Source organism: Octopus sinensis, linkage group LG3, assembly GCF_006345805.1.
Source record: "Octopus sinensis linkage group LG3, ASM634580v1, whole genome shotgun sequence".
Classification (NCBI taxonomy): domain Eukaryota; kingdom Metazoa; phylum Mollusca; class Cephalopoda; order Octopoda; family Octopodidae; genus Octopus; species Octopus sinensis.
Window position 1 is genome coordinate 8,854,004 of NC_042999.1, and position 20,617 is coordinate 8,874,620.

The 20,617-nt window shown below is 35.2% G+C and overlaps 1 long non-coding RNA gene across 1 annotated transcript; it reads left to right on the forward strand.

Annotated features, from left to right (window-relative positions):
- Positions 1–474: 474 nt before the first annotated feature.
- LOC118762709 lies at positions 475–17,430 on the forward strand. The gene is made up of 3 exons (XR_004998462.1): positions 475–498; positions 12,138–12,141; positions 17,290–17,430. It is a non-coding gene; the product is annotated as an uncharacterized LOC118762709 (long non-coding RNA).
- Positions 17,431–20,617: the final 3,187 nt, after the last annotated feature.

Consider the following 20,617-nt stretch of genomic DNA (forward strand, 5'->3'; position numbering starts at 1 on the left):
TATAGTAAAATATTATATAATATAATTCGAGACAAAACCACTATTTTGCAAAACAAACAAGGAAAGACTTAATCAATACATAAAAATTTTTAATATAGAGAAATAAACCGCCACTACAATCGTTTCATGTCTTCAATGACATTCGTCAGGTGGATTTTCGATCTCCTAATCGGTTTTAATTTATGAATTAAAATTCATAAATTCGAAAATCCACCTGACGAATGTCATTGAAGACATGAAACGATTGTAGTGGCGGTTTATTTCTTTATATTAAAAATTTTATGTATTGATTAAGTCTTTCCTTGTTTGTTTTGCAAAATAGTGGTTTTGTCTCGAATTATATTATATTATATTTATATATATATATTATATATATTAAAATATATATATATATATATATATATATATATATATATATATATATATATATATATATAATTCATAATATATATATATATATATAGATATATATATATATATATATATATATATATAGGCGTAGGAGTGGCTGTGTGGTAAGTAGCTTGCTAACCAACCACATGGTTCCGGGTTCAGTCCCACTGCGTGGCATCTTGGGCAAGTGTCTTCTGCTATAGCCCCGGGCCGACCAATGCCTTGTGAGTGGACTTGGTAGACGGAAACTGAAAGAAGCCCGTCGTATATATGTATATATATATATATGTGTGTGTGTATGTGTGTGTGTTTGTGTGTTTGTGTTTGTCCCCCTAGCATTGCTTGACAACCGATGCTGTTGTGTTTATGTCCCCGTTACTTAGCGGTTCGGCAAAACAGACCGATAGAATAAGTACTGGGCTTACAAAAGAATAAGTCCCGGGGTCGAGTTGCTCGATTAAAGGCTGTGCTCTAGGATGGTCGCAGTCAAATGACTGAAACAACTAAAAGAGTATATATATATATATATGTGTGTGTATGTGTGTGTGTATGTATGTGTGTGTGTATTATATATATATATATACATATATATATATATATATATATATATATATATATATATATATATACGTACATGCACAAAATATTAAAAAGACTATACGTGTATGTGTTTGTGTTTGTGTGTGTGTGTGTGTGTGTATACAAATCATACGAGTAAGATCATGTGGAAAATAGAAGACTAATAAATAATACAGTGAGGGCGCGTGGCTTAGTGGTTAGGGCGTTCGGCTCATGATCGTAAGGTTGTGAGTTCGATTCCCGGCGACGCGTTGTGTCCTTGAGCAAGACACTTTATTTCACGTTGCTCCAGTCCACTCAGCTGGCAAAAATGAGTTGTACTTGTATTTCAAAGGGTCAGCCTTGTCGCTCTCTGTGTCACGCTGATTATCCCCGAGAACTACGTTAAGGGTACACGTGTCTGTGGAATGCTCAGCCACTTGCACGTTAATTTCACGAGCAAGCTGTTCCGTTGATCGTATCAGCTGGGACCCTCGTCGTCGTAACCGGCGGAGTCTTTTAATAAATAATACACGAACGATTTAAAAAGCGTAGAAATATGAAGTGAAAGAACAAAAATCCAAGATTTATTCAAGAAGGATAAATACACCGAAGGAAGAAAGAAAAACAAAAAAAAAACATGACATTTCAGATAACTTTTATCCGTGAGAAGCAATATAAAAGTGAAGAGAAGAGAAAAATATGCGAGATCCCGAATGGAAGTTGTCTGTTTATATACCAAGGATACGGTAACAGTTAATGAGTAATAAAATGGATGGAGGCGCAATGGCCCAGTGGTTAGGGCAGCGGACTCGCGGTCATAGGATCGCGGTTTCGATTCCCAGACCGGGCGTTGTGAGTGTTTATTGAGCGAGAGCACCTAAAAGCTCCACGAGGCTCCGGCAGGGGATGGTGGTGATCCCTGCTGTACTCTTTCACCACAACTTTCTCTCACTCTTACTTCCTGTTTCTGTTGTATTTCAAAGGGCCGGCCTTGTCACTCTCTGTGTCACGCTGAATATCCCCGAGAACTACGTTAAGGGTGCACGTGTCTGTGGAGTGCTCAGCCACTTACACGTTAATTTCACGAGCAGGCTGTTCCGTTGATTCGGATCAACCGGAACCCTCGTCGGCGTAACCGACGGAGTGCTTCCTTTAATAAAATGGATATAAAACGAAAAGAAAATTATAAATACTGCAAAAGGAACCAGAAAGACGACTACAAATATAAACAGCACTCCAGGCAATTCCTCCCCTAACTATCAAAGAATTCAACAACCCACCCCTGCGGGCGGGTTCGATTTCCAGGCGTATTAATGCCCTTTTTTACCTTTAAGGGATTTTATTTGTCCTAATATTAGACTATCTAATATTCAGTGAAGTCTTATAAATCTAATTAGAAAATCTTTATAACAGGTGAGAGCTGTGACTATTCTGAGAAGTAATGTTTATCGCCACTTAAACGTGGCGGATCAGTAGGAACCGACGTTACTGCTATTTTCTTAACCCCAGGAGGACGCCTCCTGCAGCTGGTTATTCGACGAAATATGCATTCGATATATATTGCACACAGCGGAGTAAACCCACACCATCTAACCACGAGACCGCCAGACCGTATGGTTTCGACCTCTTTGTGGTCTTCCTCGGTGGTTGATAGTCGCCCGCTAGAGATAGCCGTAGTATAGTTTCTTCTCTTATAATTAACAGAGATTTTCTAACTAGCTAATTTACTTGTTGCAGGATCAGTGACTGTGTATTGCTTGGTTTTCTATACATTGAGAACTGGAGTGAAATACTTTAGATTTGGATTTAAATAGACAGACCTTTCGTCTCTCTCGACATTGAAAATAGCTGTAATTCTGTTTTCGCCGCAACACAGGCATAGATTTATATATGTATGATTATATTTGTTTTGTAGAAAAAATCTAGTCATTAAATAACTTTCATTGATAGTTTTAGTATAAGATAATACAGACTGCTTCAAAAATCTATTTATACGTATACGTACGCACACACACACACACACAAAGTTTTGACATGAAGTTATAAAAAAAACCAGTCCGGTGATGGGCTAAATGTTTGAAACTTTGAAGCCATGTGAATACTATTTTCCAGAGTCGGAGGCCAGAGGCATATTGGTGAGGATAAAGTGGGTGGGAGCCATCGGTGGCAGATATGGGAGAGTGTTCAGTAGAAAGAAGGAGTAAGAGATGATGTTGAAAGTACGGGAAGGATGAAAATGGAAGTGGTTCCAATGAGAGGGAGAACTGGAAGGAAAACCTAGAGGTGGAACATTTGTTCTTCTCTGCATCAGGGAATTGGAAATCGCTAGCGCTAAACTTGGTAACTTGGGTAATGCTTGGAAATGATTGAAATGCTGATGAATTTTGAAGATGATACGTATATTGTCTTGATAAATTGTTGAATTCACGGCAGATAAGGATCGAGTCAGTCATTCTAATTCTATAACCACTGAAGATGCTTGTCGTAAGACGACATGACATAACAGAGTACCAAGTCGACCTTTGAAGATCGTTGACATTCCTGCCTTTATTAAACCTGCTTGATTAAGACAGATTTCCATTTCACAAGGATTCCCAAATCCTCTTTCATATCAATCAAGCTGCGTATGTGTTGTGTGTGTGTGTGTGTGTGTGTGTGTTGTGCCAATATTTGATGTTTGTTCGTGCAAAACATGGAATTACACAGAATATAGGATTTGAATAAACAAGTGTAAAGGAATATACATTTACATAGAACTTTGAACACTTTTCATTTCCAGTGATGACCGAACCCTTATTTTTCCCATCCTACTTCCTAAAATTGACATTTTGAAAGGTCACCTAGCCCTTGTGAGAAAATATGTTTATTGACAAATATGTTGATAGGTATACAATGAAAAGGGAAAGAGGAGGAAGAGAAAAAAGAAGAAAAAAAGAAAAATGCTTTGTAATGAAATTTCAATGAGTTGACCATATCAAACTGAAAAGAAACCTCTCTACCTATCTATCTATCCGTTCCCCCTCCTTTATTTTTCTTCCTCTTTCTTGAGTGTCCTGAAACATATCCCCCCCCTCTCTCTCTCTCTCTATTTCTTCCTCCACTTTGCTTTTCTTCCTTCCTGAGAATTTCAGCCAAGAGTTGAATTTCAGTGACAGGCTGTATGTAAAATCACTTTAACACGTTATTGTTTCTTTCTCTTCCTTTTTCGAATATATTTGTTGGAACTCATGTAAGACTTCAGAAAACATTAGCGCGAGAAAAAATTGTCAGCGGCATCGTAGGAAATGTGAGCAACTATTTCTTTATAAATCTTTTAAAGATATGGCTACGAGCTGACAAAATCGTCAGCACTCCAGATAAAATGCTTAGCGCCATTTGGTCCGTCTTTACGTTCTGTGTTCAAATTCCACCGAAGTTATCTTTGTCGTTCCTTCTTTCGGGGTCAATGAAATAAATACGAGTAAAGTACTGCGGTCGGTGTAATCGACTTAGCCCCTCACCGGAAATTGCTGACCTTGTGCTAAAATTCGAAACTAATAATCCCTTAAAGATAAAGCGGCGAGCTGGTTGAATTGTTAGCACTCCGGGGGAAATGCATAGCATCATTTCGTCCGTCTTTACGTTCTGAGTTCAAATTCCGCTGAGGTTCACTTTGTCTTTCATCCTTTCGGGGTCGATGTAATTCTGCTGCCCTTGTGTCTAAATTTAAAACCAAATTATCTCTTAACGATAGCATGATATAATGTGGCAGATATTGTTGGTTTTACTGCTCAATTGGGATGGCCATAGAAATGCTTGTTTTTATGAGATTTTTTCCTCATCATTAACTTACGTTGTTCAATAATGTGTAGTTTTCACCGTTGGTTTAAGAGGCGAGTTGGAAATCGAATTAAATTTCCTGAGATAGTTTTGTTGCTGAAGTGATAAATGGCTTATTACCTTTTGTGCTACCATACTCAACGTCAACGTGTTGTTGGCCTTATTACGAGTAGAAAAGGTAGTAATAAACATGATTAATTAACCGCTTTCTTAAATTACTTCTTCACACTGAAGTGGTAGTCCACCATTACTTTTCCTTCTCCTGATGTAATTACGTGGGGTTCTTTTAGTAGATTTCTGCTCTACTCCAATCCAATTCTGCAGACCCATATGTTATCGTTATCGCTGCGAATGTGTTATTGACACAGATAGTAGTCCTGCTTTTAAAATGAATTTATAAATACGTTGACTTAAGATATTCCTTTCTTCTCATTCCTTTTACTACATATTTCACGCATAGGTTTTAACTTCAGCTTTAATTAAGTGTATAAGGGAAACTAGAATTGTTCACAGCTAGTGTTATCTCCTCTCACCGACATAAATTATTTGCTTGCCTGTTGGTTATTGTCATCTCATACTCTTTCCTGTGTAAAATACATCATGATATCTTTGCTAAATACGTTAACGGAATTGAGAAAAGTTTCGCGTCGAGGGCAGCATATGGTATTGTATTTATTATTATTATTATTATTATTATCATTATTATTATTATATTATTATTATTATTATTATTGAGTGAGAGAGCAGTTCATGCCATCAAAGTGACACTGGGGTAAAATATACTAAGCCCAATATACCCATCATGACTACCCGTCTGATAAAGGTACACCAGGCACATGCATCACATGCATCAATATTATTATTATTATTATTATTATTATTATTATTATTATTATTATTATTATTATTATTATTATTATTATTATTATTTAATCATTGCCTTTGCACAGCTTCTAACGCTGGAGATATATTACAGTCTGAGCTGTTCACTACCAGTGAACTAAGGTAACACCTCTTATTTTTTGAGCACCTTCCGGAGTATTCGAGCGGTTCCAAGCTGTGCTGTTTTCTACAAGTGCTCCATCCTTATTACAGCCCCTATTTGTTTCACGTACTTCCCAAGATTTTTACTCACTGTTCCCAGGGCCCCGACAAATTAAAATGCCTTTGGGATTACATAGTCAATATTTTTCGTAGGATATGAGCAGTTCTTATGAGCATTATTCATCAGTCTTATTTTTGTCATGTACTTTCACTGCACTACTTCTCAGTAGTTAGAGCGGAGGGGTCAGATAAGATACGGCTAAGGAAACCATTTTATTCTCAAAAGCAGGATGGTGCTAACAATATCTGTATCTTTCAATACATCTCAACGCTTCCAAAGCAAACTTTGTTTACTTTCAACGTAAGTTGCATTTAACATACGATAACATCATATAAAGCTAGATTTATATATCCTACTTTTGCAGGAGAATTTGTCGTTGAAGCAGTTTGGCTTAATCATGAGGCGTAATCACAGGGATGTGAGTTCGAGTTACATGGCTGGCCGCCGACACATTTTTCTGCAAAATATAGATAGTTTATGCTGTTCATGCTATATTATTACCATTTTCCTGTGTTTAACAATAAAATTATATCCACAGTTGGGTTTTCCGCATTTTTTACTGACGGCTTCAGTGTTGTTGTGTTAGGAAACTTTTCATAGATTTGTGCTGTCTCTTGCTTTTTATGATGGTGTGTGTTTGTAGGATTAAGTTCATTCTGTGGTCCTTTTTCTGCAGGGGAATGTTTTGAAGGATGGTATCGAAGGCATCATTGTTAAGAGGGTTGTGTGTGGAGATGTATGGTAGGGCTTTTCGTTGTAAATCCCTTTAATTTGGGATATCTGAGTTCGTAGAAGTTGATTTGTAGGGCACGTTGAATGCATATGTCAATTAGTGAAGGTGGGTAGTTCCTTGTGATGAGTGTATCCTTTATTTCATGTAGTCGTGTGTCCCTGGTGCTTGCATTAGAAACTATAATACAGATCCTTTTTGCTAGGTTTGGTCGGCGCGAGGCTCTAGTAGAAGACTCTTACCCAAGGTGTCACGCAGTGGAACTGAACCCGGAACGATGTGGTTGGTATGCAAGCTACTTACTACACCGCCACTCCTGCGCCGATAAATATATACATAGTTAAGCGTGTGTAAATTGTGTGTTTATATGTATATGTATGAGTGGGTGTATAATGAAAACATTCCCTGTTGATCGTCCTGGAATTATATCAGAAAAATATCTAACTGTTGAGGTGAGGAGGTCTATTTTTAATTATATTCTAGTCATTTCACACTGAAAAGGGATTTTATACTATTTATAAATTCCCATTTTAATCCAGAGTATAATTAAATGCCAAATATATATTTATGGCAAAAATGATTCCAACGCCAATTTAATGAAAAAGCTATTTCAGGCAAAGAATCGTGCTTAATTATTTCCAAAATTATCGCTCCTTATTCAGTTCTTTCTTCTGATAGCGAAGGCGAAGTAGAATTTGCTATGAATATATTTCAATTGAGCCAAGATATCCAGATAGAATTATGAAGCCAGCCTGCAGTTTCTCAAAGATTGTCTTTCTGAGAGGAAGGAAATCTCAGATAACTAATTCTGATTACATGGAATGCGAATGCTGTCAAATTAATTTGAAATTCAATATGACATAACGGTTATTTCGAAATCCTTTTCTTAAAATTAACTATTATATTGCAACTTTAGATTTCTAGAAGATTACCAGTATTAGCGGAATATTTCCAATAAAGTTAGCGACAAGTTTCCTCAGAAGAAAGCACACGCAAACTCACACATGTGTGAAGGTATATATATACATATATATAAATACATAAATATATATAAGTATGTATGTATGTATACATACAAACAAACACACACACATATATATATATATATATTTGTTTGTTTTTGTTTTTGTTTTTCCAGTTTCAGCTCTTGAGCTGTGGCCATGCTGGGGCACCGCCATTGTGGTGAATGAGTACAGCAGGGATCACCACCCCCTGCCGGAGCCTCGTAGAGCTTTTTTAGGTGTTTTCGCTCAATAAACACACACAACGCCCAGTCTGAGAATCGAAACCGCGATCCTGCGACCGCGAGTCGCTGCCCTAACCACTAGGCCATTGCGCCTCTCTCTCTCTCTCTCTCTCTCTCTCTCTCTCTCTATATATATATATATATATATATATATATATATATATATATTATATATATATATATATATATATAATATATATATATATATATATATTATATATATATATATATATATATATATAATATATATATATATATATATATATATATATATATTTTATATATTATATATATATATATATATATATATATATATATATATATATATTATATATATATATATATATATATGAAAAAACAAGTAAAAAATAGAAAATGCTAAAATAATTTTATAGTGAACATTTCAGTACCGGTTTCGGTCATTTTGAGACCTTTTCAACTGTAACGATTAAATAATTAATTTAGAAAAATTAGAAGAAAAGTTTTTTAAAAGAATATTTCTATAGTAGTGTTCAGATTTAAGTGGCATTCTGCCTTTCTCTGACTCCCTTGTTTGCACTTGTGTGTTCGAGGTAGTTGTGAGTTCTTGGTAAGGTAGTAGAGGGAAGGCTGGTGAGGAAAGGGGGGTGGGAGTATCTGGGAGTGCCCTGATGGTCGTATTTTGAATGGTCAGTGGCGGCTGGCAGTCTCAGTTCAATTCAGGAGAATATTTATATTGACAGGCTTGTTTATAGAATTAGCGTAGGTGTTATACTAAAAAACATTAGTGACAAACTTAAGGGGTAGGGGGTGGAGAGAAGAAGAAGAAGAAGAAGAAGAAGAAGAAGAGAAGAGAAGGAGAAGAAGAAGATGATGGTGATGATGATTATGACGACGATGATGATGATAACGATGATGATGAAGAAGAAGAAGAAGAGGAAGGAGGAGAAGGAGAAGATGGTGGTGATGATGGTGGCGATGATGATGACGCCGATGATGATGATAACGATGATGATGAAGAAGAAGAGGAAGAAGAAGAAGAAGAAAGAAACAGAGAAGGGAGAATATGAATGGGTGTAAATATAGCTATGAAGGGGCTGATTAGTAATGGATTCTATGGAGTGTAGTATTGTGTGTGTATATATATTTTTCTTTTATTCTAAAGTTGAGGTATATTAATTGTTTGTCGTAGACCCGTTAAGAAGTGGCTTGTATTTGTAATAAAGAGATTTTCTTTACTTATTCTTTGTCTCGAGGTTGTATCGTCCCTAAATTGGTAGAGGGGGAAAATTCTGAAGTTTGGTGTTTTTTGTTGGCGCAAGTATCTATGTGTTGGCTAAAAGCTATTTTTCTGTTTTGGGGAATTTTATCTGGGATCTGTGCAGGGCCATTCGTTTACGCAAACCATTTTTTGTTTGGCCTATGTACTGCTCTTGACACCCGGAGCAGGTTAGTGAGTATATTAGGTTCTCCGAAGCACATGTGAAGTTGCTTTTCACTGAAAACCGTTGTCCCTGTTTGAAGGAGAAGAATCAGAACCCTCGATTAGATAGTCGCATATCCCGCAATTGGGTCTTCCACATTTTTTTACTGTCGGCTTCTGTGTTGAAGAGTGAATTCGGGCTTGTGTAAGGAGACTTTTCATGGATCTAGGGGCTGTTTTGCTTTTTATGATCGTGTGTGTTGGAGGATTGTGTTCATTCTGTGGTCTTTTTTTAGGAGGGGTATGTTGTGGAGGATGGTGTCGAAGGCTTCGTTATTGAGGGGGTTGTGTGTGGAGATGTATGGTAAGGCTTTTGGTTGTAAGTTTTTCTTTGATTTGGGATGTCTCAGTTCCTTGATGTTAAGTTGAAGGGCACGTTGAATGCACTTGTCAATAAGTGAAGGTGGATAGTTCCTGGTGATTAGGGTATCTTTTAGTTCTTGTAGTCGTGTGTCTCTGGTGTTTGCGTTATATATATATATATATATATATATATATATATATATATATATATATATATATATATATATATATACATACATATGTAAGATTTATATAACACGGAAATAGAACAGCAAGAGCTTTAATAGCAAATCACAACATTTGTTTCTGCACTGGACACCAACTTTATGTTGCAGAGCTTACATTTATGTACTATTGTATAATATTATTCTTTAGAATAACTAAATAAATAAATGATTCAGCGACAGCTGTGTGCTGGTGCTTCCTCAGGTGGAATGCGTTTAAGCACTGTCGAATGTCTTTTGAGTCTTCTCAGGTATACCATACCCATTACTTTCCACTAATCAGTTCGTTAGATTCTGGGCAACACAAATTGTTGGAGTGACATAAAAGTGTTACAATGTGAGGTTATCACACAGATTATATTAAGCACACACACACACACACACACACACACACACACACATGTGTACATACGACGATCTACTTTCAGTTTCCGTCTACCAAATCCATTCATAAGGCTTTGGTCGTCCCAAGAATATAGTAGAAAACACTTACCCAACGTGCCACACAATGGGACTGAACCGGGAACCATATGGTTGGAAAGTAAGCTTCTTACCACACAGCCACATCGGTGTCTATAGTGATAAATCTTTGATTAAAATCAACATATGAAAAAACACCGCTTTTCCTATTCAGTGAATAATAACATCTTCTGCCGTTCGTTGTTTTACAGTTTGTGAGTAGGTTGTGATGCATATTTGTGTTTTATTTTGTAAATCCCACAATAATTACAGTAATTATTGTAATCTACTCAAAAATAAGAAGCGGTCCCTTGGTGGCGAGCAGCTGTTACGTGAAGAGTTAAGTCTTTATTTTCGTCACTCCCCTTGCAGCACAGAGGCTCCATGTTTATATGCATTGAATATTTTCTTTGCTATTTTTATGGTCATTTTTATATGATATACATGATTTTAGGCGGCAAAATATATTTATTATAATTAAAATTTGCTAGATTTAACAGTTATATGTCTGCATTAATTTAAACCGATGTTGGAGGCGAAAAATTAATGTCTTATTAATGTGACTTGTTTTTCCGTTGATTTACATTTAGCTCGTTTAAATAATACTGGGTAACACAAGTTTTGCTTCTCCAAATGTTTTCAGTGTTTCTAGAGTAATTTGTTTTCTCCTGATTTCAAATCTACCTTGGAAATTGCATAGTATCGATATTTTAGGAGATAAGTGTGGTTTTCTAGAGAATGGGAACAACATTTATCTGCGCTAGTGCATTATTCAACGTATTCTCATTGTACATTAATAGGAACTGAAAATATTTTGTCCGAATATTTACTTTTAAGCTAATGAGAAATGTAAGCAAACCTATGATGAGATTTTAAGATTTTACTAGAAATCCACCGAATATCGTGCTCTGCTACGCTGAGCGCCTATATCTGTACGCACCATAGTCCCCCATCTTTGAAGTGTTCCATCTTCTTTGGTATTCAGATAGAATCTCTCACCATGTTCCTCACTCACTTGACCAAAGTTTTCACGGAAAAAGTCAAAATGCGAATGCAAAAAGTGTACATTTTAATGACATTCTACGGCCTAAATTCTTATAACTCTCAAAATGTTTTGCTACGAGCTGCTTGCAGTTTGGGTCTTTGTTATTAGCAAAGAATCCATGTATGTATGTATGTATTTATGTGTGTATATACCTGTCTGTCGACAGTTAGCACATAGATCAATTTCACGTACCTTATTCACTACTATCCGATGAATGACATCCGATATCTTTTAACAATTAACTCATTCCGTTTCTCACAGTTTTAAAATAATAATAATAATAATAATAATAATAATAATAATAATAATAATAATAAATAATAATAATAATGATAATAATAATAATAATATAATATTAATAATAATAATAATAATAATAATAATAATAATAATAATGATAATAATAATAATAATAGTAATATTAATAATAATAATAATAATAATAATAATAATATAATAATAATAATAATAATAATAATAATAATAATAATAATAATAATACTAATAATAATGATAATAATAATAATAATAGTAATATTAATAATAATAATAATAATAATAATAATAATAATAATAATAATAATAATAACGACAACAACAATAATAATACGAATTGTAAACTTTTCCTGCTTTGTTACTTGACTTTGGTTTTGTATTTGCTATTTTTTCACCACAGGTATATCATACATACATAGAGAGAGAGAGAGAGAGAGAGAGAGAAAGGAGGGAGATCAATAGAACGATTGACCGATCGATAGATAGATAGATAGACAGAGAGACAGACAGATAGATAGGTAGACATAGAGACAGATAGGTAGATAGATAGATGGATAGATAGATAGATAGATAGATAGATAGATAGATAGATAGATAGATAGATAGATAGATAGATAGATAGATAGATAGATAGATAGATAGATATATGTTATAGCTTGCCATCTGATGTCTGATGTATTTTTGCCTTTATAAATATATGTTCGTATAATATCGAAAGAAAAAACAAGTAAAAAAAACCTCTTTGATTAAAAACGTTTATCTTGCCTTTGTTTCCATAGAAACTATAATTAGGTTTTCCTGCTTCTTGACCGGCGATGTCGTCTGCTAACAGATTTAAACTACTTCATTTACGATATTGTTTAGCATTGAAGTTAAGTCGCTTTCGTCCACCTCACTCGGTAAAAGCAATGCCGTTTAAAAATAACCTCAAACTCTTACAACGAGAAGCATTTCTTTAAGCTCTTGAATTACAAGATAACCATTATAAGGTTAGCTACAAGTCGATTTCCGAGCTAGTTTGACAAGGAACTCAGTTCGATATTCAACTCTACCGTAAAATTTCTGAAGTGCAACGTTCATTGGCGAATTAAAGTGCAAACAGTAAAATACCACCTTCAATCAATGAGTTGAAATAGTTCTGTAAACGAACTAATATAGACCATAAAATAGCTAATATTTGCGCTCGCCTATAAATTTCAGACTCATTAAGTTTTTCATATTAGTAGAATGTCAGTGCTTTTGTTAAGTGCAGAATATAGATAAAAATACAAAGTAATTCCGATATTGAAGTAAGTGTTGTGTGCCTTAAAGAATGTTTGTGTGACATTAAGCTTTTCAAAGTCAACACTTTTTGAACTGGCGAACAAGAGAGAAGCTGCCGGTGAGTGAAGACAAGCAGAACGTTACTGAAAAAGAAAATAAATAAATGGAGAAAATAGAGATGAAAAATGATTGAGAAAAAGTTGTTAAAAAGCTGCTTGGTAATGGCTTAACGCTTAGAGTCCTCAAATTCGAATGACGTCAAGTTTTCAGATTTATTTTATTACTAGCAGTATTGCCCGGCGTTGCTCGGGTTTGTTTCGACCCTTTAGAATTGGAATTTTTGAAAAGTAAAAATTTTGCATTATGTAGCGTGTTATTTTCTTTAAGTGAACATTTTTCTGGTTGAAATACACCGAAAAATGGAGACACAGCAGTCAAAAATCGTAAAAAATAGGGATTTTCATAGAAAAAAAAAGCACCTTTTTGATGTAGATAAGTTTTGGTGTTAACATGGTCCGATTTGAAATGTTTCTTCTACGGAATGAAGAGCAAGCCTTTTTCTATCATACTCTCAATTTTAGTCAACTTGCGCCGCAGGGTCTCGGAGGAGATAGTGTTAGTTGAAGGCTACCAAACCTGCCATACACAGACAACTTCAGCTTTATATAGAGAGAGATTTCTCTTACAACTTGACCATGAAGTAAAATAGTTTGTTTCAGCATATCCCCACTAGTCCTGCTTCAGAGTAGTCTTTCACCATTTTATCTTCCGAGATCACGAAATATTTTCTTGGCTCGCTCTGAAAAATATAAGTTGAGTATACACCCCGCTACACACACACACAAAGACTTGCATACACATACTTTTAACGTTCTGGCTTCGTGTCTCATAACAAGAACTAATATATTTTGTCCATTTTAAGTGTTATGACGGCATCTATTGAGAAAAGTATTGATTCTGATAGATTTGTTTAGTTCCATACATTGATTAAAATGAAAATATTGTCACGCTCAAATTAACGTTCATTTCTACAGCGATGGTTAGATATGGGCCTCTAATATTTCTTTCTACTATAGGCACAAGCCCTGAAATCTGGTGGAAGGAGTCTAGTGGATTACATCAACCCCAGTACTCGAAAGAATGAACGGCAAAGTCTACCTGGACAGAGTTGGAACTAAGAGCGTTAAAGACGGACGAAATACCTGTTTCTTTACTACCCACAAGGGGCTAAACATAGAGAGGACAAAAAAGGACAGACAAACGGATTAAGTCGATTATATCGACCCCAGTGCGTAACTGGTACTTAATTTATCGATACCGAAAGGATGAAAGGCAAAGTCGACCTCGGCAGAATTTGAACTCAGAACGTAGCGGCAGACGAAATACCTTTTTCTTTACTACCCACAAGGGGCTAAACACAGAGACGATAAACAAGGACAGACAAACGGATTAAGTCGAGTATATCGACCCCAGTGCGAAACTGGTACTTAATTTATCGATTCCGAAAGGATCAAAGGCAAAGTCTACCTCGGCGGAATTTGAACTCAGAACGTAACGGCAGCCGAAATACGGCTACGCATTTCGCCCGGCGTGCTAACGTTTCTGGCAGCTCGCCGCCTTACATGTGCCTCTAATATTGTTATCTTCTGATTTTCTTTGGCAGCAATTAACAATGAATTCAAGTAACGAAACAAAGATTTGATTTGTTCACTGCTATAGATTGTCGCAATAAGTTGAAAACGTGACTCGGTTACTATTCCAGATGGAAACTGCGTTCCTTCTCACCCTGTCGTTTTGCCTGAGTAGTACATGGTTGTCACTAAGTTCTACTTTGTTATAGTGTAGACGCAAGGAAAAAAAAGGTACGCACTAATGATCTTTTGTAGGAAATGGAAGAAGTCACCAAGGCTAAAACAGGAGCTCTAGTCTGGATTCTTGCAAAAGATTCTCTCTCCACCTCGTCTGAACGTGAATAATCTCAATATAATCCTATTGAGTTCTTTCATAGAATTTCGCGTACTTACTCTACGTCTCACCCACTCAGGACGGCCACCCCACGTATCACGATCGATTGCTACAAATTTGTGATGGCATCGTATGTATAAAAGTATTCATTTCATTTCATTTCATTTCATTTGAGTTTGAGTCCATGCTCAGGCCAAGTCGAAGACTCCACCCTCAGGGTCTGGTGTGGTTGCCAGGTTGTATTCTCTGTTTAATTTTGACATGTGTAGGAGCGAGTTTGAGTCAGTTTGTGCTCGTTGTGTATATCCTGGGAGATGGGGTTCATCTCTAATGGTGCTTAAGTATCTATCCAGCTGCAATTTGAATGATTCCACACTGCATCCTGATAGATTTCTGACATGTACCGGAATGGAGTTGAATAGTTGTGCTCCTCGAACCAACAGACTTGACTCTCGCAGGGTTTTTTATTCGATATTAAAAGTGATCATTAAACTTTATACGAATGACATAGAAAACGTAGTATTTTTTAAAAAAATTGGATATTTGAAAACAGGCAATGGTCTCGATGTTAAAAGAAATTACAGCGTTGAGACACAAAGTGATAAAGGGCCAGATACAGAGGAAATATCCATCAGGGGAGTTCGTTATTAATGTTAGTGTAAATCGATCGTTAAATGTTTTATGAGTGTATGTGTGTGTGTGTATGTGTGCGCATGCGTGTGTTTGTGCACAAGGTGTGAATATGATTTGTTTGTATGAGTGGGTGGGGTTTTATGATTGTGATTAAGTAGGAAAAACACACAAAAAAAATCATCATCACTTTAGCATTGGATGTGAGTAGTGGAAGAGTGATGTAGTTTTATGTGTTGGAAAGAGAAGTTGGAAGGAGAGAAAGGGAGAGAAGTAGAGACAGGGGAAGAGATTGGAGGTGGGAAAGGGAGTGATGACGTGCACAAGTACAAATCTGTTGTAGGAAATAAACGAGTGAATGAGGAAAGAGAGGAAGAGCGTAGGAGGAGAGAAAATAGAACGGGAATTGGTTGAATAATCTATTGATTGGTGGCTTGAGTAAAAAAAAAAATTCATTGTTTTGTAGAAGTAAAGACAATTTCACTGACCCTAGTATATTGCTGGTACGGTATTTATATTGACTCTAAATGTATTGAAATCGTAGATCGATCTGTCAATCTGGGTGGTGTCCCAGAACTGAGTGTAAGGGATGGAAATACTGGAAGGTTTTCACTTATGCGAAACGTTTTACTGTTTATAAATCAGAGTAAAATATTCTTTTCTACTGGGGGCTAGTCGATCGGATAGACCCAGTACGCTGCTGGTACTTAATTTATCGACCCCGAAAGGATGAAAGGAAAAGTCGACCTCGGCGGAATTTGAACTCAGAATGTAAGGACAGACGAAATACCTATTTCTTTACTACCCACAAGGGGCTAAACACAGAGGGGACGAACAAGGACAGACAAACGGATTAAATCGATTATATCGACCCCAGTGCGTAACTGGTACTTATTTAATCGACCCCGAAAGGATGAAAGGCAAAGTCGACCTCGGCGGAATTTGAACTCAGAACGTAACGGCAGACGAAATACCGCTAAGCATTTCGCCTGACGTGCTAACGATTCTGCCACCTTGTCGCCTTGTTGTTGAATAATATTCTTTTCTACTCTAGGCACAAGGCCTGAAAGTTTGAGGGAGAGGCCAGTCGATTAGATCTGGTACTTAATTTATCGATCCCGAAAGGATGAAATGCAAAGTCGACCTCAGTAGAATTTGAACTCATTTTGTCCGGCGTGCTAACGTTTCTACCAGCTCGCCGCCTTAGAGGAAAATATTGTAGCAATAGTAACGAACTAAAGGAAAATGGAAACGGAGAGTTTGGCATTGCATCTATAGTTTTATAGAATGCAGTGATAAAGTAACGGTCAGATCGTTTTCAATATTGAATTCTAGCTCTCACAGTTTCTCTTTTCATACATACATCCACACATACATACATACATACATACATACATACATACATACATACATACATATATATATGCACACATACATACACACACACACACATACATACATACATACATAGATACATACATACATACATAAATAAATATATACATGAATACATATTATATATAAAGATATATTATATATGTATATTATTCAGTGAAAAAGACCAGTGTAACTAGGAGATGCGACCATGAATTTACTAAAGTGGTTGATGATGGACTTCAACCTCAGACCTTACCTTACTGTAACCTGGAGTTCTTTACTAATCTCAAAACAATTTGTTAGTCTAGTATACTTGAATAGATAGAGAGATTGTAAAGTATTTTGCCCGCATTGGCAATTCCTTATCAATATACATATGTTATATATATATATATATATATATATATATATATGCGTAATATACACATCAGGAGTCGTTGTGTGGTAGGTAGTTTGCTTACCAACCACATGGTTCCGGGTTCAGTCCCACTGCGTGGCACTTTGGTCAAGTGACTTGTACTATACTCTCGGGCCGACCAAAGCCTTGTGAGTGTATTTGGTAGACGGAGACTGAAAGAAGCCCGTCGTATATATATATATGTGTGTGTGTGTGTATTAATATATATATATATAGATGTATATGTTTGTGTGCCTGTGTTTGTCCCCCCAACATCGCTTGACGACCGATGCTGGTGTGTTTACGTCCCCGTCACTTAGCGGTTCGGCAAGAAACACCGATAGAATAAGTACTAGGCATACAAAGTATAAGTCCTGGGATCGATTTGTTCGACTAAAGGCGGTGCTCCAGCATGGCCGCAGTCAAATGACTGAAATAAATGAAAGAAAAGAAAATGTCGATGTGCCTTGATTCCTAATGAATGTTTATAACTATGAGCTTCTGAAATGGCCATTGATGTATTTGAATTGACTTTGTGGAAGTCTGTTTGCGCATGACCTCTAACCTACCATGGTTTTAAATATTGAACTTTGGACGTACTCTTGTGTGAGGAGAGTAAAAAAAATTGTTTTATAATATTTTTAATAGTTTGATAAAACATTCTTCGTCGTTTGATATTTTATCTTAGCTTATGGTTTTTCTTTTCTTTTTTGCAGTATGGCACACTTTTGAATTTCTAGTCGTTTATTTACCTTTTTGATAGGCCGTTCTATTTCTATTTTATTCACATATATATTTTTATCTTGTGTGTTTTTATGTATATGTATATCATTTTCTATAATGGTGATATTTATATATGATTAAATGTTTTAGGTATTAAGTGGTTTGTTTTTATGAACAATGCTTATATATATATATATATATATATAATATATATATATATATATATATATATATATATATATATGTGTGTGTGTGTGTGTGTGTGTATTATATATATATAGATGTATATGTTTGTGTGCCTGTGTTTGTCCCCCCAACATCGCTTGACGACCGATGCTGGTGTGTTTACGCCCCCGTCACTTAGCGGTTCGGCAAGAAACACCGATAGAATAAGTACTAGGCATACAAAGTATAAGTCCTGGGATCGATTTGTTCGACTAAAGGCGGTGCTCCAGCATGGCCGCAGTCAAATGACTGAAATAAATGAAAGAAAAGAAAATGTCGATGTGCCTTGATTCCTAATGAATGTTTATAACTATGAGCTTCTGAAATGGCCATTGATGTATTTGAATTGACTTTGTGGAAGTCTGTTTGCGCATGACCTCTAACCTACCATGGTTTTAAATATTGAACTTTGGACGTACTCTTGTGTGAGGAGAGTAAAAAAAAATTGTTTTATAATATTTTTAATAGTTTGATAAAACATTCTTCGTCGTTTGATATTTTATCTTAGCTTATGGTTTTCTTTTCTTTTTTGCAGTATGGCACACTTTTGATTTCTAGTCGTTTATTTACCTTTTTGATAGGCCGTTCTATTTGTATTTATTCACATATATATTTTTATCTTGTTTGTTTTTATGTATATGTATATCATTTTCTATAATGGTGATATTTATATATGATTAAATGTTTTAGGTATTAAGTGGTTTGTTTTTATGAACAATGCTTATATATATATATATATATATATATATATATATATAAAATAAATATAAGAGTGGTCACTATATGGCTCACTCTAGCACTAGTTAATCCAAAAGGTTTCAACCACAAAAATATATGTTTCCCATGAAAGTCGGTACGATTGTTAGCTCACACGAAAGGGCAAAAAAAATAACAAAAATACAGATTATTTTGGGACAATGTTTCGCTATTAATGAATTAAATGTAATTTTACTTACAAAAAGATCCACTTGTAGCTCCTCAGCCAAAACTATCTGGATGAAATCCACTCAATCACACGCCAGATTTTACCATAACGATAAATACACGTGTGGTTCAATTGATTACATCCGACGTTGTAATTCAAATGCCCCTACTAACAGCGCGCCAAACTTTCACGGAAAACAAATACCACATTTAGAAATATGTAGCATAATTATAATTAATTAATAAGGGTGAGAGAATTAGATACTAATTTAATAGTATATCTATTCAACACCAAGTGGCCCAGTGCTCCGAGAAACCTGGATTATTATAATATTTTATAATATATTATAATATATTTTTGTGGTTGAAACCTTTTGGATTGACTAGTGCTAGAGTGAGCCATATAGTGACCACTCTCTTATATTTATTTTGTAAAAATATTATAATATATTATAAAATATTATAATAATCCAGGTTTCTCGGAGCACTGGGCCACTTGGTGTTGAATAGATATACTATTAAATTAGTATCTAATTCTCTCACCCTTATTAATTAATTATAATTATGCTACATATTTCTAAATGTGGTATTTGTTTTCCGTGAAAGTTGGCGCGCTGTTAGTAGGGGCATTTGATTATAACGTCGGATGTAATCAATTGAACCACACGTGTATTTATCGTTATGGTAAAATCTGGCGTGTGATTGAGTGGATTTCATCCAGATAGTTTTGGCTGAGGAGCTACAAGTGGATCTTTTTGTAAGTAAAATTACATTTAATTCATTAATAGCGAAACAATTGTCCCAAATAATCTGTATTTTTGTTATTTTTTATTTGTCCTGTTCGTGTGAGCTAACAATCGTACCGACTTTCATGGGAAACATATATTTTTGTGATTGAAACCTTTTGGATTAACTAGTGCTAGAGTGAGCCATATAGTGACCACTTTCTTATATTTATTTTGTAAAAATATTATAATATATTATAAAATATTATAATAATCCAGGTTTCTCGGAGCACTGGGCCACTTGGTGTTGAATAGATATACTATTAAATTAGTATCTAATTCTCTCACCCTTATTAATTAATTATATATACATATATATATATACACACACACACATATATATATATACATACACACATATACATATGTACATACAACATATACATACATACACACATATACATATACATACACACAGATATATATATATATATATATATATATATATATATATATATATATATATATATATATATATATATATATATCTGTGTGTATGTATATATATGTGTATATCAAAATATATTGTGTGTGTTTGTGACTGAGAGGTGTTTTATATTGCAATGATAAAGTCATAATATATCATGAAGAAATAAATTTGATGTCAAATATTTTCAATTTAATTATAAGATTACAGAAAGGTGACACGAAAGAGATAAATAAATTAGTACCTACAGTCATACACACACACACACACACGCTCAC